This window comes from Balaenoptera musculus, chromosome 3 (assembly GCF_009873245.2).
Source record: "Balaenoptera musculus isolate JJ_BM4_2016_0621 chromosome 3, mBalMus1.pri.v3, whole genome shotgun sequence".
Taxonomy (NCBI): domain Eukaryota; kingdom Metazoa; phylum Chordata; class Mammalia; order Artiodactyla; family Balaenopteridae; genus Balaenoptera; species Balaenoptera musculus.
The window spans coordinates 167675677-167688115 of NC_045787.1; the positions used below are offsets into that span (position 1 = coordinate 167675677).

General features: G+C 47.8%; 1 long non-coding RNA gene across 1 annotated transcript; it reads right to left on the bottom strand.

The window, feature by feature from the left end:
• Positions 1–348: 348 nt before the first annotated feature.
• Positions 349–1085, bottom strand: LOC118893201. The gene is made up of 3 exons (XR_005019432.1): positions 1033–1085; positions 853–944; positions 349–583 (listed from the first exon to the last, which is right to left on the bottom strand). It is a non-coding gene; the product is annotated as an uncharacterized LOC118893201 (long non-coding RNA).
• Between the last annotated feature and the right edge of the window lie 11354 nt (positions 1086–12439).

Below are 12439 nucleotides of genomic sequence, written 5' to 3' on the forward strand. Positions count from 1 at the left end.
AAACATGGAATTTGGAGTTGGACAGATGTGGGGTTGACTTGCAGCTTCCCCCTTGGGCTGAGAGCCCTTGGGCTTGTTACATCCCTGCCCCTCTCTGGGTCTCAGTTTCCTCACCTGTCACCTGAGTGTAATAACACCCATGTCCTGGGGCTGAAGATGGCATCATATAATGTATGTAACATGCTTGGCACAATGCTTCTCACAGAAGTCTGGAAAGAGCACAGTAATGCCATCTTGGCAGGCGCCTGTCCCCCCTCCGTCCTACGGATTGGCCATTTCACCTGTTGGGAATTACAGATTTTTTTCTGTGTGCGGTTTCATCTCACCTGCTTATCTGGAAAACAATTCGTTGAAAGATCCATTAAATGAGGGTCAAGTCTCCAGAAACGTCAGACACTTCAGACCACCCTCTGTTCCCCCGTCAGGGGACAGGGGCTTCCCGGTACCAGGGAAGTTGTCCAGTGTCCTGGTTCTGAAATGAAGTCGGCTCCGGGAACCCCTAGGAGCTGTCCGGAGCCCTGGTGCTGAAGCAGATTGTGGCTCCCTTCCTGGACCCCGAGTGGCGCTGTCCTGAGTCTCGGTGCTGAAATAAATAGCAGTTTCCTTCCTTGTTGCTCGGAGAGCTGTCCTCAACCTCGGTGCTGAAGAAAACTTGATTTGCTTCCCTCTCTTCCCCAGCTCACCCTAGTCCCCTCTGTTCTTCTCCCTCTTGGGAACTCCCCTCCACTACAATTCTTTCCCCTCCGATCCTCTTCCAGGTGCGCCTCCCGGCACAAGGCGGGGGAGAGACGGAGAGGTCATAACTAGGACTCATACCTGCTCCTCACCTAGTGGCATGTTTCCAGAACTTACCTCCCAGGTAGTCAGCGCGGTTGGTCTCCGTTTTCCAGACCGTCAAACTTCACAGTCTTTGTCGCTTTCTGGGAAACTGTCCACGCGCTGACCTGCAAACCAGCCCCATTCACAGGGACCCGGATCCCTCAGACCACCCCTCCCCCCACGCGGCTTCGGCCCTTCCCCTGTGTGCCTCACCTGCTTCCAGTCTTGCAGGCGGATGCAGGTGTCCACTGGCTGCCTAGGCGGGGACTTGCGCTTTTATGGGCTTCAGGGGAGGCGGGGCGCCGGGAACCCAGGGAGGGGCTTCCCCAGCCTGCCAATGGGACTCCGCCTCGAATGCAACTCCAAAGATTACCTCATAGGTTGTGGCCTCAGCTTCAGAATAAAAGTCTGGCATCTGCCCAAAACCTGGGTTAGGGGTTTTCTGGAGGGGGAGGGGACGCTCATTGTGTTCCTCAGGGTCTTCCCACAGGGTCCAACCCCCTCCTAGGTCTCTGAACTCCGTGTTGGCTCAGGGACGCTGGCCAGTACCTGCTTCTCCCCATCCCCAGTTTGTGCTATTGCTGGATCAGGAGAGAGAAAGCTGGTAAACTGTGTTGGGGTAAAAACGGCACAGTGCAGAATATTTAAGTCCAGTTCCAGATAGGGAAACTGAGGTCTGTGGGACTGGAGGGCTTAGAGGAGGCTGGGGCCGAGGTGAGACTCTAGCCTAGATCTTTTGATTCCTTGATTCAAAACCCAACTCATAACTTAGTGTATTGTTTTGCTTTATGGAGCAGGCTCTGAGCCAAAAAACACACGAACTTGGGTTCAAACTCAGATTTTTCTCCTCCTTGCTGTGGGTATTTGGGTATAATCAAACCTCTTTGTGCTTCAGTTTCCTCAGTTGTGAAATGGCAACGATGATAGTAACTTCTCAGAGCATTGTGATGAGGAATTAATGATATGGTGTGGATTGCATGTTGAAATAAATAGTCAGGACTGGGGCTAGGGTGAAGGAGGCACTGGCCTCAGGTGCAAAATTTAAGGGGCTACAAAAAACCCCTCAGTAATCAAGATAAATAATATTTCAATGTAATGTTTTAAGAAATCAGAATTAATGCAAAAAATCCACAATGAACAAAATACCAAACTTTAAGTAAAGACAGGATCGGCATTACTAATTTTTCCTTTTGCCTCAGGCTCCAGTGCAGCTTGGCATGGCACTAGAAATAATCTGAACATGATAAGTTTCCCAATAATGTAGCTATTTATTATTTTCTGAGACATTCCACTCATTTATTTACTCAACAGACTTTTATTGTATTAGACACCAGGGACATATACATGAATTCAGCAACCAATCTTGCCTTTAGGGAGGGTGAAGACATGAAGTTATAACTATGCTCAAATGTAGTATGTGTGACAATAGAGGGATTTGTGTCATAGCTTGTGCTCTCCCTAGTATGAACGTCCTCTGAAGGAGCTGCTCATTTTGTGGAATTTGAGCTCACAAGTGAGCTGCCTGTAGATCACCCATGGATTCAGGAGCAACAGATAAGTCACCTAGCGTTTGTCAGCAAAGTGCCAAACCAAAGATTAGCCCCATCTACACTCTGGAGGAAAGTTCAATCAAACCCATAAGGATACGTGCAGAAGCTGTAGGGAATCCTAACACATAGTAGGTACTCAACACATTCACTGTCAGCTATGTGACTTGTGGGAGCTCATCTGAAACACTCTGGCTTAATTCTTCCATCCTGCCTCCCATGCGGAGGCCAGTTCTGGCTTCCCAGCTCCGAAGGAGGAGCAGGGAGCCTGCTACAAAAGGAAGAGGAAGAAACAGGAATGCAGCCTGGGGGTGGCTGCCTCATTTATTTGTTTCCCTCTTTAAAAAAAAAAAAAACTTTCTATTTTTTTTAAAAGAAATTCACACCCACAGGAAAGTTGCAAGAACCAGGCAATAAACTCTCATATCATCTTTACCTAGATTCACCCACCCATCCTTAACATTTGGCCACATTTGCTTTCTCTTTGTCTTTTTCTCTATAGAGATCTTTGCCTCTGTTCTAATCATGTAAATTGCAAACACAACTGCCCCTTCATCCTAAATACTTCAGCATGCATTCCCCAAGATCAAGTCTGCTATGTAACTTAATGCAACGATCTCAACCAAAAAGTTAAAGTTGTTACAACACCACTGTCTAATCCAGAGTCCATATTTCAGTTTCACCAGTCATCCCAGTCCTGTCCTTTATGGCATTTCTTCCCAAGCCAGGATCCAATTCAAAATTATACATTGCATTTCATTGTCCCGTCTTCCATCTCTTTTGCAGAGGGGTGGGCTTTGTAGTAACAAGAAGACTCAGACCCCAGGCTCTTCCTTTCATCCCTGAGATTTGGCTTCGTCACTGTCTTCTACAAGGCTGTGCAGTGTACACAGGGTCTGACCCCCCCTTACTTACAACAAGAGTTTGTTTACAGGATTCTTAAGTCCCCTCCTCCTCCAACATTCTGGAAAGATTTGGCCAGATCTGTTCCCCCCACCCAAGCCTACTTTATGTATTCATTTACTCCACAAAAAATTTTTTTTGAATATCTGCTATGTGCCGGGCACTGGGAAATACAACTGGGAACCCAGCTGATGTGATTTTTCGCCTCCATTTAGTGCAGAAGATAATAAACAAGTAAACAAAGGAACAAGATAACCTCACACAGCGATGACTGCTATGAAAAAAACAGACTGGGGGATTGTGATAGTGCAGGAGTCAGCAAACTTTCTGTAAAGGGCCAGAAAGTAAATATTTTCAGCTTTGCAGGCCAGCCGGTCTCTCTCGTGGCTACTCCCCTCTGCTGTTGTAGCTCAAAAGCAACCTTGGAGAATATATAAATGGATGAATGTGACTGTGTGCCAATAAAACTTTATTTGTAAAAACAGTTGCAGCTCATTTGGCCCAAAGCCCACAGTTTGCTGGCCCCTGTGGTAGACTGGAATTGGCTGGTGAGAGGGACATTGCTTTAGGCTGGAGGTTGGGGAAGGTCTCTCTGGGGTGGGGCCATCTGAGCTGAGACCTGAAAGGTGGGGAGGCGATGACTGTGGGAAAATTTAAAGGACAAATATGGGTTGAAGGATCAGTTGGTGTAAAAGCCCTGGGGGCAGGGGTAACGGCCCTGATGGATGTGTTGGAGGATGATCAAGGGTGGTAATAGATTTAATCAGAGAGAAATGGCCAGGAGTCTGGTCACTCAGGACAGGAGCAGATCACAAACACAGAAAAACCTTTCCCCCTTTCTTTCTCTCCCTGCTCAAGCTTTTACTCTGTGCGGGGCTCTGTGCCCAACACTCTACATGCCAAGTATTCCTAAGGCAACCCCGTAAGATAGCTACCATTGTTGCCCCCAATTTACAGATGAGGAAACTGAGGTCCAGAGAGGCTAAGAAACTAACCCAAGGCCACCCTGAAAGCAAGTGAGCAAGCAACAAAGCTGGGATTTGAACACAGCTCTGACTCTTGGTTCCAAAGCTCATGGTCCTCACCACTTACCCCAACATTGCCTTCTTTTGGGGTTCCCCCTCATACCTCCGGGAGAGCAGAGAACGTCTTTACACCTAGAATTTTGAGATTCTCCTGCCAATTCTTCCAAGCTGCAGAGCAGATATGAAATGCCCCATTTTACAGATGTGGCAGAGGCAAGCCCCTTCTCCACAGACTGCAGTGAGTGGGGGCTGGAGCTGGGATGGGGACCCCGGTCCGCTGACTCCCAGATCTAAGTTCTTGTCAATGTCCATTCTGTTCCCTGTTCCCTTCCAGAGGTCCTGTATGCATATTCGAATTTATACATCATCCTACACACACACCTTTTATGTTTTTAAACTTTTAAAGAATCATAAAGCAGACATATTGAGGTATAATTTATATACAGTAACATTCACATTTTTAGGTATATAGTTCTATAAATTTTACGTGTACAGTTCTATAAATCTTTTTCTTTCTTTCTTTCTTTTTTTTTTTTTTTTTTGGCTGTACTGGGTCTTAGTTGCAGCACGCAGGATCTTCGTTACCCCGTTTAAGATCTTCGTTGAGACATGCAGGATCTTTTAAGTTGCAGCATGCGGGCTCTTTAGTTGCGGCATGCGGGCTCTTAGTTGCGGCATGCGGGATCTAGTTCCCTGACCAGGGATGGAACCCGGGCCCCCTCCATTGGGAGTGCAGAGTCTTAACCACTGGACCACCAGGGAAGTCTCCAGTTCTATAAATCTTGACAAATACATAGTCATGTACCCAACACCATAATCAAGATACAGAACAGTTCCATCATCCCCCAAAGTTCCCACTGCCCCCTAATTAGGGTGGGGGTGTGTAGTCTATCCCCTCCCCCACCCATAATTCCTGGTAACTGATATCTATCATCACAATTTTGCCTTTTCCAGAACGTCATTTAAATGGAATCACATAGGGGGGCTGGGGGGACGCTGCAAAAAAAAAAAATGGAATAACATGGTGTGCAACTTTCTGTGACTGGTTTCTTTCACCAGCATAATACGTCGGAGATTCACCCATGTTGTTGTGTATGTTGGGAATCAGCTCCTTTTTTATTACTGAGTAGCATTCCACTATGTGGATGGAGTACAGTTTCCTTAACCATTCACCAGTGCGGGGGCGATGGGTTCAGGGACATCTCTAGGTTTTGGAGATAATGAATAAAGCTGCTCTAAACATTCATGTACAGGTGTTTGTGTGGACAATATGTTTTCATTTCTGTAGGGTAAATACCTAGGAGTGGGATGGCTGGGTCACCTGGTAAGTTTGACTTTATAAGAAATTACCAAGGGACTTCCCTGGTGGTCCAGTGGCTAAGACTCTGTGCTCCCAATGCAGGGAGCCCAGGTTCGATCCCTGGTCAGGGAACTAGATCCTGCATGCCGCAACTAAGACCCGATGCAACCACATAAATAAATATTTAAGAAAAAGAGAAATTGCCAATTTTTTTTTTCCAAAGTGGCCACACTGTTTGGCATTTCTGTGAGCAGTGGATGAAAGTTCCAATTGCTCCACATCTTCGTCAGCACTTGGTGTTGTCAGTTTCTTTTTCAGCCACCTAATAAGTATGCATTGCCTTCTCTTCCTTTTTTTTTTTAATACATAAGGAAGCATTCTATTCATACCTTGCAAAATGCTCTTTTTCACTTAATAGTACGTGTAGAAGAACAAGACATAGTCTTTTTTAAATTAATTAATTAATTATTTTTGGCTGCATTGGGTCTTTTTTTATATATAAATTTATTTATTTATTTTTGGCTGCATTGGGTCTCCGTTGCTGCACGCGGGCTTTTTCTAGTTGCGGCGAGCAGGGGCTACTCTTCGTTGCTGTGCGTGGGCTTCTCATTGCGGTGGCTTCTCTTGTTGCGGAGCACGGGCTCTAGGTCCTCGGGCTTCAGTAGTTGTGGCATGTGGGCTCAGTAGTTGTGGCTTGTGGGCTCTAGAGCGCAGCCTCAGTAGTTGTGGCGCACGGGCTTAGTTGCTCCGCAGCATGTGGGATCTTCCCAGACCAGGGCTCGAACCTGTGTCTCCTGCATTGGCAGGCGGATTCTTAACCACTGAGCCACCAGGGAAGCCCAGGAACAAGACATAGTCTTTGACAAAATGTATAGTAAGAGAGATAGACAGTCCCAGGCTATTACAGCTCCAAGCGAACAAAGCTGTGATGGAGGAGACTTGGGGCACTGTGGGAACCCAAGGGAGTCACCTGCCCCCATCCAGGTCGAGGAAGGAGGGGTAAATCAAGGAGGGCTCCCTGGAGGTTGCAGCACTGTCTAAACTGAGACCTTAGGCTGAGGAGGAGCGAGCTGGGTTAAGTTGCAGGAAGTGTGTTCTTGACAGCAGGAACAGCATGTGCAAAGGCCAGGAAAGAATCTGGACTTGGCACATTTGGAGTCAGGACCACTGGTTGCAGAATCTTTCCTCCTCTTGCCCCGTTGTGCCTGCCTTTGGATCTGACTGGTCCATTTAATCAGATGGGGTGACTTTCTCTTGCAAACACTGGCACCTTAGGAGGCTCCATTCCACCTTCCAGAATCATCATAGCTGGCATTTAAAAATCACTTAATGTGCCCTTGCTAATTTGAGCTCTGCCTTTGTCATCTCGCTGGGAATCTCAGCTTCAAGGAGAGTCCCCTTTGTTCAGTTTTCTCTCCCTGGGTCCCCAGGATCTGCAACATTTGCCTGTATCCCAGGCAGGTGCAGGTGGGCAGAAATGAATGAATCTCTTTAGAAAATGTTCCCCAGGAGACTCCAGTTAGGAATAGTAGCTAATTATCTCTGGGGATAATAAGCCAGCAGTGAGTATTAATTAATAGCTCATCACGGCAGAAATAAAGGTTTAGGAGTGAGGGTTAAGGGTCTGGGATGATTCTTCCTCCCTGTCCCCTGCCTTATACACACACACACACACACACTCAGAGGCACACACACGCAGCCCCTTCCTCAGCCGTTACTATAGAGACCTCCTTCCTGCCACCCTCATGAGCATTTACAAATCGGAGAATGCACAGATGGTGGCCTCAGCAGGCCTGTTGTTCTCTCTTCTAAGGACAGTTCCTGGAGCCCCAAGGATTAAGGAAACAGGGCTACTCTGGACAACATCTGCCTAGAGCCCTGAAACCTGACCCTCAAGCCCAGGCAGGCGGAGATTAATGGAGGCGTTTACCCAGAAGGGGCAGAGCGCGCAAACAGGACCACACACAGGTTGCCCTCCCCACCTGAGGCCGCCAGGGAATCCCTAATGAAGGTCTCAGTCCTGAGGGAGAATCACCCCAAAGGTCAGGCAATTTAACACTTCAGACCCTGTGACAGAGGGGAGCATCTTGCAGTGTGTGTCCTGGAACTATTGCAGTAATATGACCTAGTGTTTCCTGAACATCTATTTTGTGCCAAACACTGCCACTTTATATGTAATAAGTACATACTGGAGAACTTTATGTATAATATAATTATGATGATACTAATGCTTAATTATCTGTCATTAACTGTACGCTTAGAGCTTTAAAAGGATAAGGATCTTGCCCATTTTAATCCCCACTGTATTTCCCAGTGCTCGGAATTGATAGCCATTGAGTGAATGAATGATCTCATTTACTCCTCACAGACACTGCAGAATAACTGAATCCCATTTTTCAGATGTGGAAACTGAAGCCCAGAGAAGTGGAGAGATTCCCCCAAGGACACGCAGCAAGTGGGGAGCAGAGGAGGGATCTGAAAGGAGGTCTTCCTATTATAAAGACCGCCCCCCCCTTTGATGAGGCCCAGAGAGGGAAAGCAACTTTCTCAAGCTTACACAGCATGTCAGGGACCCAGCCAAGATTAGAATCTGCTTTCCCACCCCTCTCTTGGACGCTCTTTTCCTTGGCTCTCCCATAGTTCCTTTCAGTCCTAGCACCAAACGCAATGTCTGGAACACATTGGGCCCCAATAGATATTTGTGAGTGATGCTGTGGGTACCAGGTTGGGGCCTTCCAGAACCTTCCAGAACCCTTCTCAGATTGTTATCTGCTCTGATCTTACACCCTTGCCCTCCAGGAGGCCAGAGCTTGGAGTTTTGTTCCTGTTTAAAAGATGAGGGGAAAGGGAAACACAGAGAGGCCAGATTGCTCGCTTAATGTTACACCAAGAGAGGGTGGTTGGCTGGGGCTGGATGTCTCCTCCCGTGCCATCCTGACGCTCCCTTGAACGCCTCCTCTCTCAGTATCTACCTGTTTTCAAAACCAATTTTCTATTTATTGAGCACCTACTAGGTGTGGGATCTCTCTACCTCATCATATCCTCACATTAACATCCCAAGCTCCCTGCTATTAACCCCCTTTCCCAGAGACAGAAGCAGGCACAGAGAGGTTGAGACACTTGCCCAACCACGCCAGAGCAGGGAAGAGGAGAGGGCTGCCATTTGAAACCAGAGTCCCCATGTGTAGCCACATTCCGTGGTTGGTGTCTGTGTCCTGAGTGGGACCAGCCCCTGGTCTGTGAAGGGTGATTCTTGAGCTGCCACGTCGAGGGTGGTTCTTGGGCTGCCAAGCTGCCAGTCTGTATAGACCTGGTTTCCTCTCCAGCCCTGAGTCTTGGAAGGACCCTGAATGAACACCGTGTTCTCTCCCTTCTAAGCTTTCGGACGTGCTTCAGAAACGGTATTGATAAAATTTCCGGTACAACCCTCCCCTGCAACTGTCCTTCCTCTGACTGCTTATCCTAGTGGCGGAGGAGGGGACAGGAACAGAATTCCTGACAGTCACAGTGGTGGAGGGCAGCACATCCGTAGCTGAGGCGGAGAAAAGGTGTGCGTGTATCAGGGAGGCCTCTTTGAGGCTGGGCTGTTTGTTCCGGGACAGGAAAGGTGAGAGTCAGTCAGCGGAAAGAGCTGTCCAGGCAGAGGGAACAGCAAGTGTGAAGGGCTCGAGGTGGGAACCAGCCCTGTAGAAACTGAAAGCAAGCCAGATATGCACTCCTGTCCACTCAGATCCTGGGCCACATCCTGTGGTCAATGATATATATAGTCCTTGGAGCCTATGTTCTCTGTTACGAGGCTGAGCATTCAGACCCACAGCGTGGCTCAGTACACAGTAGGTGCTCAATTAATGTTTGTTGATGAAAGTATGAACAGAGCAAAGAACTGGAAGGAATTTAAGAGACCAGCCAGTCAAAGGATGGAAAACTCAAATGCCCACAGGAGTGTTTCACGTGAAAGCCCCCGATTTGGGCTCTTTAAAAAAAAAAATTATTCAAGGAAACAAACCCCAGTGGCAGCCAACTTGGCACGAGGCCCCTTATCTAATCCCTTCATTTTATCTATGGAAGAAACTGAGTTCGGAGCCATTAAATGACACTTGGGAGGTCTCACAGCCCATAACTGAGAGCTCGGACAATGATGATGATTAGCTTCTGTTTACTGAATGCCTACTATGTGCCTCACATACATTCTCTCAATAAATACAACTCCCACGAATAGATATTGGGATCTCCCGATTTGCTTTTTAACTGATGAGGAATCTGAGGCTCAGAGAAGTTAAGGGACTCAGAGTCACACTACGGTAAAAGGCCGAAATGGGATTCGAACCCCTGTATCCAGAGCTAAGCCTTTATACACTCCCTTCAAGAGCGTATTTTCCGTATTTTTCGTACAGGCGGAAATCGAGACTCAGCGGACTGGGAGGGCTGGTTACGGGGGAGATGTGTGTGTGTGATTCGATAAAGCCAACAGCGATTGAACAGTTCCTTTGAGACCACGAATCTTAGGAATCAAACCCATTGATCTGATTCGCGCCCCTAAACCCAGAAATACCCAAGCAAGAGTATCTCCAACCCCACCGCAAGCGCGCCGACTCTCCTCCCCTACAGTAGGTGTACACAGTAGGCGCTTAATGAGCGCTTTGATGGCGGTTATGGAGGCAAAGGCGAGGCTGCTGGAGTAAGAGGGTCCTGCTTCCGTGCCCTCCCTGCTCAACCACTCGGGGCCTGCCCAGCCCCCAGCCCCAGCCCCCTCGCATCCGGGAGCTCTCCCACAGCAATTACGGTAATTAGCTCCGAGCTGCTGGCGGCGGGGGAGGGAGGGAGGAGGGAGGGAGGCGGACTTTGGCCCAGACTGACCTGCTTCCGGGCGGGCGCTCGGATTGGTCTGCGCCGGGCACGTGACACGCGCCGTGGACTTGTTGCTGGGCATCCCTGCGTTGCCAGGGCAACGCCTGCCGCGTGTCCTCTCTGCCAAGTGCCGGAGAGAAGTGGCTGTGCTGAGGGTCTCGAGACTCGCAGGAGGCGAGGAGGGGGGATCCGGTGAGCGAGGCGAGCTGCCTCCCTCCCCCAGCTCTCCCCAGGCCCATCCCCCGCAGCCCAATAGCCCTTGGTTCCCCGTGGACGTGTCATCTGTGAAGGTGGACACAGCAGATTCAGGGTCGCAGATGGAGCCAGGGGGCACACGCAGAACCCTTGCCAGGAACACCCCCATGCGCAGACAGAGTGTACAGGCAGAACAGAGCGGCACAGATCTTGCATTGACAAACAGTTGCTGAAAGCCCACCAGCCTCAGAGCCTGTGTTCAGATGGGGCAACACTAGACAAGGCAGAGATGAGACAGTCCCTGTGCCCCCAGTCATCATCCTCATCACAGGAGCCCCTGCACCTGACAGCTCCCACGTGGAGGGCCTCAGCTAAGCACTGTACCTGCATTTCATCCTCATTACACTCCTAAGTTATTCCCATTTTACAGATGAAGAAACTGAGGCTCAGAATGGGGCAAACATCTAGCCAGGAGGAAGGGACTCCACCCTTCAAGGATGTGTCTATTAAAGCCCACATACTTAATTCACTTTATAAGACTTAAGCCAATAATAATAGTAATAGTAATAATGATAATAGTATGTTAGCTATTGCTGTGTAACAAATTACCCCAAAGCTTAGTGGCTGAGAACAACAATATTTATCATCTCACAGTGTCTGTGGGTCAGAAATTTGGCTGTGACTTAGCTGGGTGCTCTGCCTTAGAGCCTTTCTGGCTGAATTCAAGGTGTTGGGCAGGGCTGTGGTCTCATCTGAGATCTGACTGGGGAAGGATCCACTTCCAACCTCATGTGGTTCGTGGTAGGACTCAGTTCCTACAGGGCTGTTGCTGGAGGTGGCTGTCAGTTCTTCGCCTTGAGGGTCTCTCCAACATGGTGGATTGCTTCATTAAAGCATATTAGCCCATGGAGGGAATTCCCTGGCGGTCCAATGGTTAGAACTCCGCGCTTTCACTGCTGAGGGTGAAAGTTCAATCCCTGCTCAGGGAACTAAGATCCTGCAAGCTGCACAGCGTGGCCAAAATAATAATAATAATAATAATTTAAAAATAAAGCATATTAGCCCAGGAGACAACAGTCTCCTAGCAAGATGGAGGTCACAGTCTTTTATAACCTAATCATGGAGATGACATCCCATTACTTAGTGTGCGTGCACCTACTTATTGTGGTAAAATATGTATAACACAAAATCTGCCATTTTAACCACTTTAAGTGTACATTTCAGTGGCATTGAGTATGTTCAAAATGCTGTGCAGCCATCACCACTATTTCCAAAACTTTTTCATCACCCCAGACAGAAACTCCATGTCCATTAAAGCAAAAGCTCCCCATTCTGCCTTCCCCTCAGTCCCTGGTAACCGCTAATCTACTTTGTCTCTATGAATTTGACTATTATAGGTACCTCATGTAAGTGGAATCTTAAAATATTCTTTTGTGTCTGGTTTATTTTCTAGGACAATATTTTCAAGGTTCATCCATGTTGTAGTGTGTGTCAGAATTTCCTTCCTTTTAAAAGGCTGAATAATATTCCGTTTTATGGATGGCTCACATTTTGTTTATCCATTTATCTGTCAATGAACATTTGGGTTGCTGTCACCTCTTGACTACGGTGAATAATGCTGCTATGAACATGGGTGTGATAATATCTCTTTGAGACTCCGCTTTCAATTCTTTCGGATAAAGACCCAGAAGTAGGATTGCTGAATCATATGGTAATTATATGTTTAGCTTTTTGGAGAACCTACATACTGTTCATACAGTTTTCCACAGTGGCTGTACCATTTTATATTCCCACCAAGAGTT